The sequence below is a fragment of the Oncorhynchus kisutch genome, linkage group LG17 (genome assembly GCF_002021735.2).
Source record: "Oncorhynchus kisutch isolate 150728-3 linkage group LG17, Okis_V2, whole genome shotgun sequence".
In the NCBI taxonomy this organism is placed as follows: domain Eukaryota; kingdom Metazoa; phylum Chordata; class Actinopteri; order Salmoniformes; family Salmonidae; genus Oncorhynchus; species Oncorhynchus kisutch.
Genome location: NC_034190.2, coordinates 32,274,035 through 32,297,155, shown reverse-complemented (window position 1 = coordinate 32,297,155; position 23,121 = coordinate 32,274,035). Strand labels below are relative to the sequence as shown.

General features: G+C 42.8%; 1 long non-coding RNA gene across 1 annotated transcript; it reads right to left on the bottom strand.

The window, feature by feature from the left end:
- Positions 1-9,506: 9,506 nt before the first annotated feature.
- On the bottom strand, positions 9,507-22,762 carry LOC109907484 (uncharacterized). Its single transcript, XR_004203583.1, has 3 exons — positions 22,648-22,762; positions 21,488-21,568; positions 9,507-11,940 (listed from the first exon to the last, which is right to left on the bottom strand). It is a non-coding gene; the product is annotated as an uncharacterized LOC109907484 (long non-coding RNA).
- Between the last annotated feature and the right edge of the window lie 359 nt (positions 22,763-23,121).

Here is a 23,121-nt window from a genome sequence, read left to right as displayed (position 1 = left end):
GGACAGAAGGGCGGCTCTGGCAGCTTAGGACAGACGGGCGGACCTGGAGGGACGAGACAGAGAGACAGCCTAGTGCGTGGGGCTGCCACAGGACCCACCAGGCTGGGGAGACCTACAGGAGGCCTGGTGCTTGGAGGAGGCACCGGATGGACTAGACTGTGGGGGAGCACTGGAGCCCTGGTGCGCAGCCTTGGCACCACTCCTCCACAGCCTTGGCACCATTTTAGCCCAGACCATCCAGAGTGCAGACACAGGTTGGACCAGACTGTGGGTGAGCACTGGAGATCTGGTGCATACCACTCGCACCTCTCCCTTAGGCTCAATACCACATTCGCCCGGCATGGGCGGAAGCAGGCATAGGACGCACTGCACCCTCCCAGCGCTTCGGAGACACAGCAAGCAGAGCCGGCGCAGGATACCCTGGGCCGAAACAGCGTACTGGAGACCAAACACACTGGGCTGGCACAACACGCCCTGGCTGGATGCCCACTCTCGCTTGGCACTTGCGGGGGGCTGGCCTATAGCCCACCGGGCTATGAGCGCATACTGGCGACACCGTGCGCTTGACCGCATAACACGGTGCCTGACCAGTACTGCGCTTCTTACGGTAAGCACGAGGAGTGGGCTCAGGTCTCCAACCTGACTCTGCCACACTCCCCGTGTGCCACCCTGTGTGCCATTTTTGGGGCTGCCTCCCGTGCTTGTCATGCTGCCATGCTAACTCCTCATATCGCCGCCGCTCAGCTTTCGCTGCCTCCAGCTCTGCCTTGGGGTGCCGATATTCCCCAGCCTGTTTCCAGGGTCCTTTTCCGTCCAAAATCTCCTCCCATGTAAATAAGTCCGGAGATCGATACCACGCTGCTTGGTCCTCGGTTGGTGGGTGATTCTGTAACGATTCTCCTCGTCATCTGAGGAAGAGTAGTCAAGATCGAACTAATGCGCAGCGTGCTATGTGGCCATGTTAACATTTAAAAATCAACTGAACACTGAATAACAAAACAACAAAGTGAAAGTACGAAACGACAACGAAACAGTCCTGTCCATACTTAGGCTACCTAAGTATGATTCTCAATCAGAGACAGCGAACGACACCTGCCTCTGATTGAGAACCACACTAGGCCAAACACATAGAAAAAAGAACATAGACTACCCACCCCATCTCACGCCCTGACCAACCTAAAACAAAGGCATAACAAAGGAACTAAGGTCAGAACGTGACACGCCCTCCTTTCGGCAAATCTGTCCACGACTCCATTTTGTTGCTCCCAGCCTATAGACAGAATCTAAAACAGGAAACGCCTGTGCTCAGGTCTGTTCAACGCTGGTCCGACCAATCTGATTCCACGCTTCAAGATTACTTCAATCACGTGGACTGGGATATGGTCAGGATAGACTCAGTCAACAGCGTTGATGTATACGCTGATTTGGTGAGCGAGTTTAATAGCAAGTGCATCAGTGATGTTGTACCCACGGTGACTATTTAAACATTCCCCAACCAGAAACCATGGATTGATGGCAGCATTCACGCAAAACTGAATGTGCGAACCATTGCATTTAATCATGGCAAGGCGACCAGAAACATACATAAACAGTGTAGCTATTCCCTCCACAAGGAAATTAAACAAGCTAAGCTTCAGTATAGAGACAATGTAGAGTTGCAATTCAACGGCTCAGACGCAAGTTGTATGTGGCAGGGTCTACAGTCAATCACGGATTACAAAAAGAAAACCATCCCCGTCGAGGACACCGATGTATGGCTTGCTCCCAGACAAACAAAAAAACGTATTTCCTCACTTTGAGGACAATACAATGCCAAAACCTGTGTGCTCTGCTTCACCACAGCCAATATGAGTAAAACATTTAAATGTGTTAACCCTCGCAAGGCTGCCAGCCCAGACGGCATCCCTAGCCGCATCCTCAGAGCATGCGCAGACCAGCTGGCTGGTGTGTTTACGGACATATTCAATCAATCCCTATCCCAGTCTGCTGTTCCCACATGCTTCAAGAGGGCCACCATTTTTCCTCTTCCCAAGAAAGCTAAGGTAACTGAACTAATCGACTATCTCCAGGTAGCACTCACTTCCGTCATCATGAAGTGTATCGAGAAACTAGTCAAGGATCATATCACCTCCACCCTACCTGACACCCTCGACCCATTCCAAGTTGATTACCGCCCCAATAGTTCCACAGACGACGCAATCGCAATCACACCCATCTGGACAAGAGGAATACCTATGTAAGAACGCTGTTCATCAATGACAGCTAAGCATTTAACACCATAGTACCCCCTAAACTCATAATTAAGCTCGAGACCCCGCCCTGTGCAACTGGGTCCTGGACTTTCTGACGGGCCTCCCCCAGGTGGTGACGGTAGGAAACAACATCTCCACCCCACTGATCCTCAACACTGGGGCCCCAAAAGGGTGTGTTCTCAGACCTCTCCTGTACTCCCTGTTCACCCAAGACTGCGTGGTCATGCACACCTCCAACTCAATCATCAAGTTTGCAGATGACACTACAGTGGAAGGCTTGATTACCAACGAAATGGCCTACAGGGAGGAGGTGAGGGCCCTCGAAGAGTGGTGTCAGGACAATAACCTCACACTCAACTTCAACAAAACAAAGGAGATGATCGTGGACTTCAGAAAACAGCAGAGGGAGCATCCCCCTATCCACATCGACGGGACAGTAGTGGAGAAGGTGGAACGTTTTATGTTCCTTGGGGTTCACATCACTGACAAACTGAAATGATCCACCCACATAGACAGCGTGGTGAAGAAGGCGCAACAGCGCCTCTTCAACCTCAGGAGGTTGAAAACACTCAAAAACCTTTACAGATGCACAATCGAGAGCATCCTGTCGGGCTGTTTCACTGCCTGGTACGGTAACTGCTCCGCATACAACCGTCTGCACAACGCATCACCGGGGGCAAACTACCTGCCCTCCAGGACACCTACACCACCCGATGTCACAGGAAGGTCAAAAAGATCATCAAGGACAACAACCACCCGAGCCACTGCCTGTTCACCTCGCTGTCATCCAGAAGGCAATGTCAGTACATGTGTATCAAAGCTGGAACCGAGAGTCTGAAAAACAGCTTCTGTCTCAAGGCCATCAGACTGTTAAGTAGGTCAGAGACTGTATGTGGGAAATCACTCTGGAAACTCGCATTCGTATTCCTTCAAGTTTGCATATCTAATGGTTACGCTTCTGGGTTTGCAAAAAATTTCAATTTTCCGCACCCATCAGTAACTGTCTGTTTTGCATGGGAAAGGTTACAGACACCGCATCGATTTATTTGCTCCTCTTCTGATTTGAATAGACCCTGATAAAATAAGTAATGTGGATCTCAGGTGTGAGGCTTTGTCTAGTTCAGACACATCCCCAAGGCCAACACCTAATTTGGCCGCCTTTCTTTCCAGTTCTCTGCTGCCAGTGACTGGAAGGAATTGCAAAAATTGCTGAAGCTGGAGACTTTTATTTCCCTCACCAACTTTAAACATCAGCTATCTGAGCAGCTAACCGAACGCTGCAGCTGTACATAGTCCATCTGTAAATAGCCCACCCAATCTACCTACCTCATCCCCATACTGTTTTTATTTACTTTTGCACACAAATCAAATCAAATCAAATTTATTTATATAGCCCTTCGTACATCAGCTGATATCTCAAAGTGCTGTACAGAAACCCAGCCTAAAATCCCAAACAGCAAGCAATGCAGGTGTAGAAGCACGGTGGCTAGGAAAAACTCCCTAGAAAGGCCAATACCTAGGAAGAAACCTAGAGAGGAACCAGGCTATGTGGGTACACCAGTATCTCTACTTGCACAGAGTCTTACTTCCTGTGTGAAACAGCCATAAGAAGGAGACATTATTCAAATGAAATAGAAGAAGTTGTCTACCAGTGCTCTGTATGCTGTAACTGTCTTCCCATGGCTCAAAATGGCTTGGCCTCAAACATTCAGATGACACACTCCTTCAAACAGTGAAGGTCAAATTTCCTGGTGGGTCAATGTAAGCTAAAGCTGACAGAGCTAATAGTTAGCTGTCTGAGAAGCTCAAACACGAAGGCTGACAATTTCAATTTGCAACATGACCTTCTGTGTTGGCATCCTTCTGGAGAAACGTGTTTCAAAGTGTTTGAAGTAGGAATCAAATCTTACACAAAATATATTTGACAATTAAATGTGAAGTAATGCCAAAAACAACAAGCAGTCAATTATTCTTGGACTGTGCTAGACATGGACATGGGAGATGGTTGGCTGCCTTGATTGGCTGATGCTTAATGATTTTCAACAAGTGACTGGATGAGGCATAGGTTTAGCCAATAGCACATGGGTAGACCATACTTCAGGTCTCAAGAAGAAAACTTATTATGCTATACAAACTGTATCTATTACCTTGGGTGAGATCATGTCCTATGGACACCCAGTTGCATTGTCAATGTTTGGATAAGCCCCAAATGTGTAAACTTGGCTTTTACACAATGACTCAGCCTCTAAATTTAGTTTTTTGCACCTAATTTGTTCATGGACAGTTCCACAAGTCCATATTTTCGTCTCATCCCCTTTCAACTGTCTCTTCTTCATATTCAGATCTACAAAGGCTGATTACCTGTGATATCTGCCACAATCCCCCACCCCTCTACACAGGATGTTTTGATACAGATTTAGGATCTTAATTTGAATTATGTTTTAGTCCCACGCGTGGAAGTTGAATGCTTTGACACATCGAATGTGAAAGTGAGAGTGGTTCAGTGAGTGGGCTCGACCTTGAACAGGGAGATGATGAATGCAGGAAAGAACGTTCCTTTTCAGAACCATGGAGAGCGCATTATGTATTGTGGCGCAGCCCCTTTTTCTACTCCGTGTTAGAGACATATGTATTTGCTAAACTGCTCTAATCCCACTGCTCTCTAAAACATGGTTCACAATTTTATAAACTCCCAAATCATCCCCAAAATGCAATTTAATTGATGTAACTGTTGAGTGTTTTTTAATCAGTTTGGTAAACATGTTCCTCCCATTGTGACATTGCCAACCATTCCGAATGGAATAATTTGACGTATTAATGGTTCTCTATAAAACCCTTTAATTCTAAGAAAGTGTCATATGGTCTTGAACTCGGTCAAAACACTGCAGTATGAAGGGCGATAATGAGTAGGCCTACGTTCAGTAGTTTTTTGAAAGCGACCACGCTGAGATTGCTCCGCGAGCGGCCGCTTCTGTGTGCAGCTGGCCTGGTGATCGCGACGGGTTCGGCAGTCTACTTTCATAACAAATATTACGGCGTCGGTGAGGATGAACCGGCCACCTTCGAGATCGTGGACCGTGTTGTCACGGTTGAAGAGGGTACATTTACATATTTTACAATGTCTAAATAGCAATACTGACTGTATAAACGTATAGAAAAAATGAGGAAGGGAAACGCTGCTAAGGTACACAATAGTAGCTTTTGATAGACAGAAGGTGCTCTTTGGTAAAAGGGGTATATTGGCGGTCAAAAAGAAAGGAGGACCAAGGCACTCTTCATAAAATTAATATAATGCATTTATTTGTATGGAATGTTCAATGGAAAGTTTTTAAACATTGTTTCCCTTGAACATGACATACAAATGAAGGCATTTAAATGAATGATATGAAGTGTTCCGTGGTCCTCCTTTACTTTTTGACACGCTGTATATAGTCCGGACTGAAACTATATTCAGGCCTCGTCTAAAATGGCACCCTATACCCAATTCCCTTTTATTTTATTTTTTTACCAGGGCCCATAGTTATATGGTCAAAAGGCTCTGGTTAATAGTAGTGCTATAAATAGGGAATAGGGTGCCATTTAGGACTGATTTGATGACATGATGATGGCTAGTAATTCCACTATTAACAACAACAAACGAACATGCTCCTCTGAAACCAAATATTTTCTTTAGGTTTAATTGAAGATATTGGTACATTATGCAGACACATAAATACAATGGGATATCATACAATATAAACACAATTCAATTATAAGATCAGCCTAACTACATGGACAGATGTTTGGTGTCTTGTAGTATTTCTTCAACTTAGAGAAAATAATTCTTTATTGTTTATTCATAAAGATCATGATCCCACCCTGGACCAGGAGGACCCAGTCCTTGTTCAGGTAAGAATACTGTAGGCCTATCAATAGTCTGGGTACCGGTCGGTTTCTGCTCTCTTGCCAATTCCATCGTGGCAAAATGATATTTGCATGACAATCCCATAAGGAGTTGTCAGAGAGCTGAAACCGCCTGGCACCCAGGCTATAACAATACTGCTTCATTATCAGGACTGGTTCAATAACAATCTGACATTCAAACTGTAATTTTACTGACTTGAAAATGGATCCTGATTTATTCCTTAGTTTGTGGATGAGGAGGTTGGGCAGCGTCCCTGTCTGGCTTTAGTCCCTTGGTCTGGACCTCTGTGGGTTCCCAGCTCTGTAAGTCCAACAGTACTGATACTCTCTTGTCTTCACTCTGGTCTATAGACTGGTTTATGTAACTTAAACAAAGACATGACGTTTTCTGTAGAACAATATGGGAATACATTTCTGTAAACATTTTCCATATTTTTTACGACTGCAGCTGACTTATTACCTTACCCTTGCTGGGAGGATGATAGTGAGAGAGCTGGCAGTGTTAAACACACAGGTAACCATGCAGATTATTGGACAAAGATCATCTTATCTAATAGGCATGATTACCTTCAGTATCCACTATGGTCGTGAAATACTTTGTTGTCCTTTCCCTCATTTTCTCACAGATTTTCGTGATGGAGCAGCCTATTTTCATCTATTTCACTCCTGTAGGGAGGTTGGTGTGGGAGGAACTGTCTTCTCAAACTGAACAGGTAGCCATTCATATGCAGGTACCTCAGATGTTTCCTCAACCTTAGAACACAGACCTGTGTAGTTCAACTGCCAAATCTTTTAGAATCTATAATCAGTGGCCACCACTTGCGATCCTCCCTATATGTCTGTCAATCGTTTAGGCTACCAGTCTATCATTCAAATGGACTCTTAAATTGATCCTGTCTTGTTCCTTAGTATGTGGATGAGGAGGTTCAGCAGCAGCCCGGTCTGACTTTAATCTCTTGGTCTGGACCACAGTGGGTTTCAAGCGCTGTGAGTCCATCCATGCTGATACTCTCTGGTCTTTAGGGGGGCTTAAACATAAACACAACATTCTCTGAAAAAGAAAAAAACATATGGAAATGCATTTCTGTAAACATATTCCCTTTTCTTATAGCCTGTCAAACTGCAGCCAACATATTACTTTACCCATGCTGGGAACACGCTGGTGAGAGAGCTGTCAGTATTAAATACACAGGTAACCATGCCGAAAATTAACCAATGCTCATGTGATCTAATAGGGATAATTACCTTCAGTATCCACTATGGTAGATTTATACTTTGACGTCTTTAAAGCTGTTTCTTATTTTCTCGCAGATTTTCATGATGGAACAGCCGATTTTCATCTGTTTCACTCCTGTAGGGAGGATGGTATGGGAGGAACTGACTTCTCAAACTGAACAGGTAGCCATTCATATGCACATACTTCAGATGTTTCCTTAACATTTGAACACAGACCTGTGTAGTTCAACTGCCAACCCTTTTAGAATCTATAATGCAGTGGCCTCCTTTTGAGATCCTCCATATACCAGTCTGTCACTCCTATAGGCTACCAGTCTATCATTCAAACTGACTCATAAATTGATCCTGTCTTGTTCCTTAGTATATGGATGAGGAGGTCGGGCAGCGGCCCTGTCTGGCTTTAATTCCTTGGTCTGTTTATTAATAATCACAGAGAAAGCTATACAATTAGGGGATGTCTTTGTTTTGCAGCCAAATAGTGAAGACTCTGGTTTTCCCTTTGAGAAGATGCAGCTGGTTGGGAACTGGGGTTCATTTAATTTCCATACCTGGATAATCCGTTATGGACGAGTGCAGGTACTTCAGACATATTCTTAACATTTATGAACACACCTGTGTGTTTTAACTCCCATTTGTCTCAGTTTTTTTTTTGTATGTCTGGTCCTAATTGAAACCTAGAGGAAAGTTGTTGTACGAACATCATGTGGGCTCTATATCACGGCCAGTGATGATAGTCCAAACTGAAATCACCTACCAAATTATATAGAAATCTACAGGTAAAAAATATAAAGAGAGATGTGCAGACGGAAGCTGTTTTTCCTTATAGCAAAACGAAGAGGACATGCATCACCTGTGCATTGTGAGGGGAGTGGAGAAACAGCTGTGGTGGAGCAGAGTCATTCAGGAAAAAATCCTGGACCCATGGGTGAGAGATTCTCAACTGATCTTTCATCTCAAATGCACCTGATTTGTGTCAAATGATGCACAAAATATAGGGCTACTTATATTTCCTGAATTAAATGTAATTTTTCCAATGTGCCTCTTTGAAAGGGTAATGTCCAGGTGGTCCTCACCAACAACGAGGTGACTGGTATTAAGGTACAGTCAAACACTCATAAAAGAAAATGGAAAGTGGCAAATGTCCATTTACCTATTTAAATAAATGTTGACAAAATGAAATGATACATTTAAATTTCTATCCTCATTTTTAGTACCTTGGTAGAAGGATCCATGGACTCAGGTCTTGCCTCGTCAAGAGGAGGTCAGAGTTCACCTATTATGAGGACGCCCAGGTATGCCTCGTTGTTTCTCTGTGGTAGGATTTATTTCAGTGTTTGGTTGAGGGGTTTTCAACATTGTGGTTGGGCTGACGGTGTTGTTTGTTAAACAGCAGGTGGATATCTCCACCACAGTGGAGGGGTTCCAGGAGAGGGGGGATGACATGATGACGTATCAGTTCTCTACCTCTGACATTATCACCACCCCTCATGAGCCGTCCTCTGGCTCCTCTCAGCAGTTCCCCCAGGATTCTCCACCTCCCCCTCCACCTCCCCCTTTCCCTTCCCCTCCACCTTACCACTTCACCCAGGACCAGACCCCTGACAGCACTCCTCAGGTAAAACTCTTTCTACAGTCAATAACCCTTTTTATTTGTTTTCCTGACATTTGTACTTGTGTGTACAGGTGTGTGTCTCAGTGTCATTGTGTTCCAAGCACAGTGTTTTGGTTTCAACAGGTTTGTCAAGTTTTTAGGTCAGGATGAAAGTATTGTTATGATGTTTTGTCCTCTTCAGTTGGAGGTGAAATGCAGTTTAGTATTTATTTTATTTACTTATCTAGGAACTAATTCTTAACTGACTTACCTTGGGAGCCCAGAGTTGATGTTAATGTGATGTCTGTTTTAGGAGTTTGTGGAGGAGCAACATAATGTTGCAGATGTGCCCCAGCTGTGGTGAGTTTGCTTTCATGTGTTCATCTATAGTAAAAACATTTGCTTTGAAATAATCTGCCCCTATATTGTAGTTATACAGATGTAGGACCTTAATAACCTTTTACTGCAGTGGGCTAAATCAGGGTCACTGTCAGGATCCTCATAAGAACACTCGGACCAAAGCGCAGCGTGAAATCGGTTCGACATCTTTTATTTGAAGTGAACCGCACAAAAACAATAAAGAATAAACGAAACGTGACAATCTAGTGCTCAAAGGCAACAACACAAAAACAAGATCCCACAAAACACAGAGGGGAAATGGCTGCCTAAATATGATTCCCAATCAGAGACAATGATAAACAGCTGCCTCTGATAGGGAACCATACCAGGCCAACATAGAAAAAAACTACCTAGATTACCCACCCTAGTCACACCCCAACCTAACCAAAAAAGAGAATAAAAAGGCTCTCTATGGTCAGGGTGTGACAGTCACACACCTTGAAACAAAAGTGTACATCTCACACACATGGATATAGTCTTAAAAAAAGAAGACACCATTAGCATTTCAGATATAGAGTTGAAACACTTTATATACACTACCGTTCAAAAGTTTTCAAACAACTACTGATTCAAGGGTTTCTTTATTTTTACTCTTTTCTACGTTGTAGAATAATAGCGAAGACATCAAAACTATGAAAGAACACATGGAATCAAAATATATTTTAGGTTTGAGATTCTTCAAATAGTCAGCCTTTGCCTTGACAACAGCTTTGCACACTTTTGGCATACTCTTGGCATAGGAAATATTTGTTATCATGTGGATTATAATTTACATTTTTGTAGGGGTTAATAGATTTTTCGTGAGGGCAAATCAAGTCTGTTATTACAAACTTTAAAAGCCTTTTTAAAACTAAAATACACTACAAGTGTCTCAGCAACAAACGAGTGATCAAATTAAGATCCTACATTGGTATGGTTTTTCTAAATCCTGCAGTTGTAACATAGGCTAACATAAAAGGATATCTTAATCTCATGGCATTAATGTATGCTTTAGCTTCTTATGTTGCACATTTGCTACTAAACATTTCTATTTACAGGAGTTACTTTGGAAACCAAGGGACAAGCAACTTCTCTCTGAGGCTGGCCGGTATCCGACGTGCTATGGAGGTGAGAAAGTGTGAATTTACCACCTTTTGAATTTCATTTGATGTACATTTCTGTACCATTTCTAAATGTACTGTCTTGTTCTCACAGGCTCTGACATCCTCAGACAGTACCTCCCTTAATTACCTCACCCACGCTGGGAGGATGGTGTTGAGTGGACTGTCCGAGCTCAACCAGCAGGTAACCATTCAAATAATTGTACAACATTCATCAGACCAGATATATAGTTCCCACTGGGCACAGATGTCATTTCAGCGTGTCGTGTTTAGTTACATTTGGTTGAGTTGTCAACAAATTTGAATTCAATACAACAAATGTACCATGTCATTGGACTTAGGTTAAAAGTTTGGTGAAAAAAATACATTGATGACTTCTTTCAATTCCAATCAGTTTTCCATGTTTATTCAACATCATCACATTACATTTTTTGTTGTTGAAATGACAAGGAAACAATGTTGATTCAACCAGTCTTTGCCCAGTGGCTTACATTTAGGCAATAGTGATTCATAAGGTTTAGTTGAAAAGTTCCAATGTCTTACAAGCCAAACAATCAATCAGAGGCCCTCTGAATTACAGACCTGAATCTTTGAGTTTATGATCCAAGTTCTAAGGAATTTTATGATTGTTTTGTTTTGAGGATGTGAGGCAGTTTCAGCAGGCCTACGACATCCTGGTGAACTTCATTAATGAGCCAGCAAACAGGGAGCAACTAGAGCTGGAGATGGCTCTTGTAGGAGTAGGTTTACATGCAAGCTTGAGTGTTAGCTGCAGTCACCGTCTGCTCATCCAACATCTCCTCAATGAGACTTTCTAAAGTGCTTGTCAATGAAAAATATGTAATTATCTTATTTGTTTGACTTAAGATCAACCACATCAATTTCACAGATGTATTTTATGAATTTGTTCTACTGAGCCTTCTTGAAGGAAAAACATCTCTTCCAACATCTGTAAGTGACCCTAATAATGTAAACATCCTGTTGTTTATCTACCCTATCCACACTGTAGCCATTCCAGGTCTGTAGACACTCACTCATGTCCCCTGTTCCTACTCCAGAGGCCTGGTACCTTCTTTTATCTGCTCATGGAAGTGATGATGAGGATTCGCCCTCCTGGAGGAGCCTGGACAGAGTCTGCTGGGAACTTCTACCTCCTCATTAAGGTGCATATTTATTTATTTATTCTCCCTCCCTCTCTCTCTCTCTCTCTCTCTCTCTCGAACTGTGTGTGATGGTTTGTCATCCTTATCTTTGTAGCTGGTCATTATCTATTTGTTGATGATGTGTCTGTTGTCGTCAGGATCAGATGAAGGCGTGGTTGGACTCCATCTTCAACCTCGATGAGTCCATCTATGAAAGCCCACAGAGGCTCTCGTGGCAGGTGATGGAGAATCTAGAAATGCCGGTTGACTTCCTCCTGTCCAGCCTGGATTAAGGGTCCCAAACTGAGCCGAGGATCCTAAACACAAAATAAAGTATTTTGCATTTAAACATTATCTGTCAATCTCAAACTAATTTTACATCATGTCAAATCAAATCAAAGCACATTTTATTGGTCACAAACACATGGTTAGCAGATGTTAATGCGAGTGTAGCGAAATGCTTGTGCTTCTCGTTCCGACCGTGCAGTAATATTTTAAAAGTAATCTAACAATTTCAAAACAACTACCTTATACACACAAGTGTAAAGGAATGAATACGAATATGTACATGTAAATATATGGATGAGCGATGGCCGTGCAGCTTTGGCAAGATGCAGTAGATGGTATAGTACAGTATATACATATGAGATGAGAAATGTAGGGTATGTAAACATTATATAAAGTGGCATTGTTTAAAGTGACCAGTGATACATTTATTACATCCATTTTTTTATTATTTAAGTGGCTAGAGATTTGAGTCAGTGTGTTGGCAGCAGCCACTCAATGTTAGTGATGGCTGCTTAACAGTCTGATAGCCTTGAGATAGAAGCAGTTTTTCAGTCTCTCAGTCCCAGCTTTGATGCACCTGTACTGACCTCACCTTCTGGATGATCTTTTTGGCCTTCCTGTGACATCGGGTGGTGTAGGTGTCCTGGAGGGCAGTTATTTTGCCCCCCGGTGATGCATTGAGCAGACCTCACTACCCTCTGGTGAGCATTACGGTTGTGTGCGGAGCAGTTGCCGTACCAGGCGGTGATACAGCCCAACAGGATGCTCTCGATTGTGCATCTGTAAAAGTTTGTGAGTGTTTTTGGTGACATGCCAAATTTCTTCAGCCTCCTGAGGTTGAAGAGGCGCTGTTGCGCCTTCTTCACCACACTGTCTGTGTGGACCATTTCAGTTTGTCCGTGATGTGTACGCCGAGGAACATAAAACTTTCCACCATCTCCACTACTGTCCCGTCGATGTGGATAGGGGGGTGCTCCCTCTGCTGTTTCCTGAAGTCCACGATCATCTCCTTTGTTTTGTTGATGTTGAGTGTGAGGAAATTTTCCTGACACCACTCTCCGAAGGCCCTCACCTCCTCCCTGTAGGCTGTCTCAACGTTGTTGGTAATCAAGCCTACCACAGTAGTGTCGTCTGCAAACTTGATGATTGAGTTGGAGGCGTGCATGGCCACCCAGTCATGGGTGAACAGGGAGTACAGGAGAGGGCTGAGAACGCACCCTTGTGGCAGTGGTGAGGATTAGCGGGGTGGATATGTTGCTTCCTACCCTCACCACAGTTGCACAGGGCGGGGTCGAGACCCAGGGTCTCGAGCTTGTTTTTCCATATGAAGTTGTACAAAAGCCTATCTAAGGTACAGCAAGTGGATTTGGGAATGTCAATAGGTTAAAAAAGATTGGATGCATAAGATAGCCCCTCAGCTTTGGATAAAAGCACCCTTCGTTGAAGACTTAAATCCAACCCTAACCACGAGGATAATTTTTATTGACAGATTCAGTTACAGGGTTCAAATTAAGATCATTCACAGGTTTAATATTTTTGGTGATCTTTACACCGAGGTAGGTTACACTATCTTTTTCAGAGATGTTACAATCTGCTGGATTGACAGCTTCTTTCAAAGCAAACATCTCACATTTGGAAAGATTTAATGCCGAACCTGAGATTTTGGAGAACTGCTTCACGATATCCAATGCTAATCTAGCTTGTGAAACATTTTTCAAAAAAGGTGAGGTGTCATCCACCAGTTGGGATATCTTGATCTCTCTGGACTGGAATGTACTGCCTTCAAATGGACTTTAATGAACTAATGAGCATAAAATTTGAGATACTAACAACATTTTAAAAAAAAGGTGAAATTGGACAACCTTGTCGTATTCCTTTGTAAATGTTAAACCTTGAGGATGTTCCATGACAGAGTTTTATACAGCAATTGCCACCATTATACAGAGTTCTAATAGCATAAACAAAAAAACGAAACAAAGATAAAATTGTGACTTACTGTATCAAATGCTTTCTGAAATGTCCAAAAATAGGATAACAGGTAAGTCATCCAATAAATCACAATACTCAACCAAGTCTAACACCAGCCTCAGATTATTAGATATATGGCACCCTTTCATTTTTTATTATTATTATTATGTTTTCTTCTTGGGCCTCTATAACTATATCTATTGTTTTTATTTTTGTTGTTGTGTGATTTGGATTGATCCCCTCTACCACACGGAACCCCACTAATCTACTGACGGAGCGCAGGAGGTGGCTAACAACAGACCTCCATCCTATGCTAGCTTGCTACCGATGCCCTGGCTAGCTGTCTAAATCACCAACCAACCTCTCCACTCACCGGACCCTTTTGATCACTCGACTAAGCATGCCTCTCCTTAATGTCAATATGTCTTGTCCATTTCTGTTCTGGTTAGTGTTTATTGGCTTATTTCACTGTAGAGCCTCTAGTCCTGCTCACTATACCTTATCCAACCTATTAGTTCCACCACCCACACATGCAATGACATCTCCTGGTTTCAACAATGTTTCTAGAGACAATATCTCTCTCTTCATCACTCAATACCTAGGTTTACCTCCACTGTATTCACATCCTACCATACATTTGTCTGTACATTATACCTTGATGCTATTTTATCGCCCCCAGAAACCTCCTTTTACTCTATGTTCCAGACGTTCTAGACGACCAATTCTCATAGCTTTTAGCCGTACCCTTATTCTACTCCTCCTATGTTCCTCTGGCGATGTAGAGGTGAATCCAGGCCCTGCAGTGCCTAGCTCCACTCCTATTCCCCAGGCGCTCTCTTTTGACGACTTCTGTAACCGTAATAGCCTTGGTTTCATGCATGTTAACATTAGAAGCCTCCTCCCTAAGTTTGTTCTATTCACTGCTTTAGCACACTCTGCCAACCCGGATGTTCTAGCTGTGTCTGAATCCTGGCTTAGGAAGACCACCAAAAACTCAGACATTTTAATTCCAAACTACAACATTTTCAGACAAGATAGAACTGCCAAAGGGGGCGGTGTTGCAATCTACTGCAAAGATAGCCTGCAGAGTTCTGTCCTACTATCCAGGTCTGTACCCAAACAATTTGAACTTCTACTTTTAAAAATCCACCTCTCTAAAAACAAGTCTCTCACCATTGCCGCCTGCTATAGACCACCCTCTGCCCCCAGCTGTGCTCTGGACACCATATGTGAACTGATTGCCCCCCATCTATCTTCAGAGTTCGTGCTGCTAGGCGACCTAAACTGGAACATGCTTAACACCCCAGCCATCCTACAATCTAAACTTGATGCCCTCAATCTCACACAAATAATCAATGAACCTACCAGGTACCTCCCCAAAACCTTAAACACGGGCACCCTCATAGATATCATCCTAACCAACTTCCCCTCTAAATACACCTCTGCTGTCTTCAACCAAGATCTCAGCGATCACTGCCTCATTGCCTGCATCCGTAATGGGTCAGCGGTCAAACGACCTCCACTCATCATTGTAAAACGCTCCCTGAAACACTTCTGCGAGCAGGCCTTTCTAATCGACCTGGCCGGGGTATCCTGGAAGGATATTGATCTCATCCCGTCAGTAGAGGATGCCTGGATATTTTTTTTAAATGCCTTCCTAACCATCTTAAATAAACATGCCCCATTTAAGAAATTTAGAACCAGGAACAGATATAGCCCTTGGTTCTCCCCAGACCTGACTGCCCTTAACCAACACAAAAACATCCTATGGCGTTCTGCATTAGCATCGAACAGCCCCCGTGATATGCAGCTGTTCAGGGAAGCTAGAAATCATTATACACAGGCAGTTAGAAAAGCCAAGGCTAGCTTTTTCAAGCAGAAATTTGCTTCCTGCAACACTAACTCAAAAAAGTTCTGGGACACTGTAAAGTCCATGGAGAATAAGAACACCTCCTCCCAGCTGCCCACTGCACTGAAGATAGGAAACACTGTCACCACTGATAAATCCACCATAATTGAGAATTTCAATAAGCATTTTTCTACGGCTGGCCATGCTTTCCACCTGGCTACTCCTACCCCGGACAACAGCACTGCACCCCCAACAGCAACTCGCCCAAGCCTTCCCCATTTCTCCTTCTCCCAAATCCATTCAGCTGATGTTCTGAAAGAGCTGCAAAATCTGGACCCCTACAAATCAGCCGGGCTAGACAATCTGGACCCTTTCTTTCTAAAATTATCTGCCGAAATTGTTGCCACCCCTATTACTAGCCTGTTCAACCTCTCTTTCGTGTCGTCTGAGATTCCCAAAGATTGGAAAGCAGCTGCGGTCATCCCCCTCTTCAAAGGGGGGGACACTCTTGACCCAAACTGCTACAGACCTATATCTATCCTACCGTGCCTTTCTAAGGTCTTCGAAAGCCAAGTCAACAAACAGATTACCGACCATTTCGAATCTCACCATACCTTCTCTGCTATGCAATCCGGTTTCAGAGCTGGTCATGGGTGCACCTCAGCCACGCTCAAGGTCCTAAACGATATCTTAACCGCCATCGATAAGAAACATTACTGTGCAGCCGTATTCATTGATCTGGCCAAGGCTTTCGACTCTGTCAATCACCATATCCTCATCGGCAGACTCGACAGCCTTGGTTTCTCAAATGATTGCCTCGCCTGGTTCACCAACTACTTCTCTGATAGAGTTCAGTGTGTCAAATCGGAGGGTCTGCTGTCCGGACCTCTGGCAGTCTCTATGGGGGTGCCACAGGGTTCAATTCTTGGACCGACTCTCTTCTCTGTATACATCAATGAGGTCGCTCTTGCTGCTGGTGAGTCCCTGATCCACCTCTACGCAGACGACACCATTCTGTATACTTCCGGCCCTTCTTTGGACACTGTGTTAACAACCCTCCAGGCAAGCTTCAATGCCATACAACTCTCCTTCCGTGGCCTCCAATTGCTCTTAAATACAAGTAAAACTAAATGCATGCTCTTCAACCGATCGCTACCTGCACCTACCCGCCTGTCCAACATCACTACTCTGGACGGCTCTGACTTAGAATACGTGGACAACTACAAATACTTAGGTGTCTGGTTAGACTGTAAACTCTCCTTCCAGACCCATATCAAACATCTCCAATCCAAAGTTAAATCTAGAATTGGCTTCCTATTTCGCAACAAAGCATCCTTCACTCATGCTGCCAAACATATCCTTGTAAAACTGACCATCCTACCAATCCTCGACTTTGGCGATGTCATTTACAAAATAGCCTCCAATACCCTACTCAGCAAATTGGATGCAGTCTATCACAGTGCAATCCGTTTTATCACCAAAGCCCCATATACTACCCACCATTGCGACCTGTACGCTCTCGTTGGCTGGCCCTCGCTTCATACTCGTCGCCAAACCCACTGGCTCCATGTCATCTACAAGACCCTGCTAGGTAAAGTCCCCCCTTATCTCAGCTCGCTGGTCACCATAGCATCTCCCACCTGTAGCACACGCTCCAGCAGGTATATCTCTCTAGTCACCCCCAAAACCAATTCTTTCTTTGGCCGCCTCTCCTTCCAGTTCTCTGCTGCCAATGACTGGAACGAACTACAAAAATCTCTGAAACTGGAAACACTTATCTCCCTCACTAGCTTTAAGCACCAACTGTCAGAGCAGCTCACAGATTACTGCACCTGTACATAGCCCACCTATAATTTAGCCCAAACAACTACCTCTTTCCCAACTGTATTTAATTTTAATTTATTTATTTATTTTGCTCCTTTGCACCCCATTATTTTTTATTTCTACTTTGCACATTCTTCCATTGCAAAACTACCATTCCAGTATTTTACTTGCTATATTGTATTTACTTTGCCATCATGGCCTTTTTTGCCTTTACCTCCCTTCTCACCTCATTTGCTCACATTGTATATAGACTTGTTTATACTGCATTATTGACTGTATGTTTGTTTTTACTCCATGTGTAACTCTGTGTCGTTTTATCTGTCGAACTGCTTTGCTTTATCTTGGCCAGGTCGCAATTGTAAATGAGAACTTGTTCTCAACTTGCCTACCTGGTTAAATAAAGGTAAAATAAATAAATAAATAAACCCTGATTGATGAATGTCAATGAGATCATTAAAGCAAGACTTGAACCTTTTTGCAAAGATTAAGGCTATAATTTTGTAGTCGTTATTTAAGAGTGTGATTGGACGCCAATTATCCATATTTAAGAGATCCTTGCGTGGTTCAGGTATAAGAGTAATAACCCCTTGCTTCAGAGAGGCAGGTAGTTCTCCCTTCTTTATAACCTCAAAGGTTTCAAGTAAAAATTGTGCTATTTCTTCAGAGAAGGTTTTGTAAAATTCAGAGGTTAATCCATCACAACCTGGAGATGTGTTATTTTTTAACTGAGCAACCCCATAATAGATGTCCATAATGGATAAATCTTGACAACAAGACCGATTGAATTCTTCACAAACCGAATTAACATTCTCTATAGAATCAAGGTGATCCTTAGAGTCACTCAAATTGTTATCTAAGGAGTAAAGATTCTCATAAAACTTAGTGGTAAGGTCTGATAACAATTCTCTATCCTCAGTGGTAACCCCATTAATCTTACATTTCCGAAGTGTGTTGAGTTCCCCTCTCCTATTTTCCAAATGAAAAAAAGTATCTACTGTTCTTTTCGCATTTTCCGGCCATTGTTTTCTGGATCTTATGAAAGCTCCTTTAGTCTTTTCCTCACGCAATGTGAGAATCTAGTTGATTCTGTAAATCATTCAATTTAGCTTTCTCATTAAGATCAAGATGCTCAATCTCTGTGATATCCGCAATTGTCTTAGAGATTTCAGCTACCTCACATCTCCTTAAAGCAAGCCGTTTTCCATAATTAATACAGGCTGAGCGGATTTTACATTTCAGCAGTTCGCAATATTTCCCATATTCTGCATTAGATGTAGCTACCGTCATTACTGCACAATCTTACAGTCAACCATATGACTTTATGATCTGTCAGGACTGCAGGCAGTATTTTTGACCTCTACAGTGTTGGGCTCAAGACTAGAGGTTATCACCCACAAATCAATTCTTCATTGTAAAGAATGATCTCTATTACTCCATGTGTATTGTTTCTCTCCAAGGTTTTTAACTCTCCATTTGTCAATTAAGTCCAGGCTTTGGCAGAAATTCACCAACTTGTTCACACCAATTTTAGGCCTATGGGGGAATACATCAGTCTTATTAGAATAAACCATATTAAAATCTCCACCAACTATAATCTGACTGGATGGATATTTTCTCACAAGACTTTTAAGAATTTCTTCAATTTTCTCTAGAAGTAAGTTATTTGGAGGACTAGAACAGTATCCATCCAACACAAATAATCTGTCCATGTGGTTGATGACCGCTACTAGCCAATGTCCATTGGAGTCCATTTGAGAAAACAAAAAATGTCCCTTTGTAATTGTGTGCTAAAATTGCAACCCCAGCTGAATGATTAGTCCCGTGGGCCAAAACAATGACCTTGCCCCACTGATTTTTCCAATAATTATAGTTCTCTTTGCATGAATGTGTTTCTTTAACGAATACAAGATCTGCGTTGCAGTCCTTACAAAACAAACAAAAAAACTTCCCTTCAACAGGTTTCGTATACCCCTGGCATTGATTGACATAAACTTCAAGTCCGTATCTATAGAATAGAAAGCAAAATCCTATGCAATCTCAACTCTACCCTCTCTAAAGTTGCTTCATATATGTATTAACAGAAGTCTTAACTTGTAAACAGTAACACCATAATTCAAAACTAGAACGCTCAGTTTGCAGTGGGGAAGGAGCTTCCTTGTAAACCTACCGACAGAACAAATCACCCTGGTCGTGTTTATTTTCCATCGTTGAAAAAGGCTCTGATTCCCCTGTAGTATCTACCCTTTCCTTGATTTCAGGCATGTTGTCCAAGAGGCCACAATTTTGCCTTTGCTGCTGCAGTCAAGTCCTCACCGAATCTAAATTCTCTCTCTTTCACAAAGGCGCTTTCCTTTGCTTTCTTCCAAACTGCATCTCTCGCTGTCCGAAAAGCAAACTGGATGATGATCGAGTGGCTGATCTTGTTTCTTCCCAATACGATGAGCGATATAAACAGCCATATCCATATATCCATCGGGGAAGTCCAGTGCCACATGGTTACAGATGTCTCTTACTAAGCCCTTCACATTCTCATCCTGGTCCTCAGAGACACTATAAAGCCATAGCCCCCACATTCTCCGGTATTGCTCTGCTTCCGATAAACGCTCTTGCATGTCTGCGATGGTCTTCTCCTGTGCAGTGCATTTCTCATAAGTAGCAGTGTTTGCAAGTTTAAGCTCTTCGAAACTCTTGTATGCATGATTCAGAGGTCTCGAGGTCAACTATTTTTTATGTGTTTTCACGTATCATTTTCTCCAGACCATCGGCTCTTTCGTTTATCTTTGCAGAGACAGCATCGATTATGTTGACCTGTAGTTCGCGCAAAGACAATTCTTTCTGTGTCTTTTTGAGTGCAGGACAATTGACTGGATTTTCAGAATCAACCGAATGTCCAGAATCCTCCATTTCTTCTCCTGAGGAGTCAGGTTGTGGTTTTTCTCCAATGTATGAGTGCTCAGCTAGCAACTGCCTTCTCCTCCCTTTTCTTCCATTTCTCAAAGTTTCAGATCAAATTAGCGGTCAACTAAGTGTTGTTCTCTATTGTGTTTACTACAAGCCAAGTTCTGTTACATTTAATTAAGTTTGAGAGGGATACAAGTTAAGGTTACTCGTAGCAAGCTGAAATCTAGTCTGCACTCGCCTCCATCTTCAGCCTAAGTTTTTCCCCCGATAGTGATCCACTGCTTTGCCAGCAAATCGTCTTGAGTGTGTCTCAATGTATTCAATGGAGTCAATCAGTGTTGTTGCTTTCTCATACAGTGCAAGGTAGCTTTCGTCATTTCTGCTGTTTACCCCACGCGCTGGATAACTGGGCACTTAATAGATTTAGCTGGTGTGCTGTTACTGTTACAAAGTGGTGGTGGGTTTGGCAGTTTTGATGAGCTGTGAATTTTACAATGGCTTTTCTCCAGTTCATAAATCGTGCACTAATGAAGGCAGCATCTGCTCTTTGGCTAAAAGATGGCTGGCTTGAAATCACCAAACCATCTCTCAGATGGAAATCACCAAACCATCTCTCTTGAATTGTCAACACTCTGTTGGCAAGAGTTTGCAATTCTATAAATTGTGGGTGTGGCTGATATGGTTTTGTGCCATCACTGATGTAACTGGACAATGCTGTGCCACTGTCCCCTGTACTGTTGCTGCTGGCAACTGTGACACTGTCCTCTGAAGTATCTCTCCCTGGCTCTTTCACCACCCTCACAGTCTGTCTCCTAGAAAATAAATAAGGTGTTTCCCATACTCCTAACTACCGGTACCCAGAACTACACAATTAATCACAACAGCAATACCATTGCCTTAAACAAATCTTAGTTCAGTCACCAGTTTAAGTTGAGAGTGGGGGTATCCATGGCATTTTCCAATTATGTCCCTATTTTACAAGTCTAAAAAAAGAGAACCTTTCATAATGTTGCCAAACAAAGACTCAATCTTACCTGAGACTCCCTGTCTCTGCCAGTCTTTCCCTGCCCATCTGTCCCCAGCTCTGTCTGTGTGCCATACTTGGCCTGCTCTGCCTAATGACATCATTGAGAAACATTTCCATTAGCATTTCACTTCTTTCTTATTAACATTTTATCAACTAGTCTTTGAGATATTAGGCTACCAGGGTTCTTACTTTGCATTTTGGCGTACTGAAAAAAAGACTCTTGATGTCCGTCTTTTTTCTGCCTGGCTGGCTACACACACACACAATGTGCAGGTTATTTACAGTAGCTGGGCTTCTATCATTTTAGATGGACTTCGATCTAAAAGGTAGCTAGCTAGTCGGCTAGCAAATGTGAAACGGATTACAGTGACAAGGGTTGACAGCTGTATGAGTTCACCATTTACACAACGTATGCTGCAACCTTTTGAATATAGTTTGTGTTTTATTGGCTGGCTTCCAACAATAGCTGAATTTGCATATCATCTTTGCTATCGTCAGTTTACTCCAAGATCGGCACACAGGTGCATCAAAGTCCCCTAGCGACAATTTAGCTTTTGCAACGAGACCATTAAAGATATTTAAGACAATGGCAGAAGAGGAGTGTAGTTCTGTTCATTTTCGAGTTCAGTTTATCACTAACCGTATCACAGGGACTTCGAAGCACTACAGCTGCATGCTGATCTTGGAATAAACTGACAATAGCAAAGGTTCCATCTCTGACGACGCCACATAAATGGAATAGGTACAATCTAGCTTGATAGTTAATGTTTGCTTTGGTTTGCTCGCTAGCTCTGCAAATTCAGCTATTGTGTGTGTGTGTGTGTGAACCCTGCCAACATAAAACAACATCGCTATGGTGCGATTGACTGGATTACGTGCATTGAGTGCCTTTCAGAAGGTAGACACGAACCCTCTGTCACCTTGCCATCTAAGGAACACGACATTGCATTGCTAGCTTCTCTAATTGACTCAAATTCAAATAGCTGCAAACACTGGTTGATGTTACTGTAGACAGCTAGCAAACATCAGCTAACTGCTAGCTAACATTGTGACCTGTAATTTAATGCAGCAAAAAATGAAGACTGGTGACGGTTATAAATGTGTTTTCTTGTATTGAGTGGTAGAAGTAAAGAAATGTCTAACATATCCTTTGTTTGAACAACTTACTGGATGTCAGCCACCAACGACAGACAGACTGTCAGATTCCCACACATGCACACAGTACCTGCATCGTGTGCCACTGCTGAGGGCTGGGAGGCAGTGGATCAAACCATTGTGAGGCAAAGGGCGGGTGGTCGCAATCTTTTGAAACTTAAAAATGCGCTATTAAGTGTCTATAATCATCACAAGTGCTTTCATTGCGTATTATTAATATTATTGAAATTACAGTTATGTTTCCAGTGATATATTGGGGGGGACATATATCATATTTTTCCCAGGGGGGGGGGGTTCCCCCCTGGGAATCCCGCCTTGTATGTTCCATAATTTGTGCACTGGGCTAAAGTAGTGTAGTAGGAAATATGGTGTCATTTGGGCCGAATCATCAACATAGCATTAGTATTAATGTCAATATTCCCTGTCCATTGCTGTTCTGGTTAGTGATTATTGTCTTATTTCACTGTAGAGCCTCTAGCCTTGCTC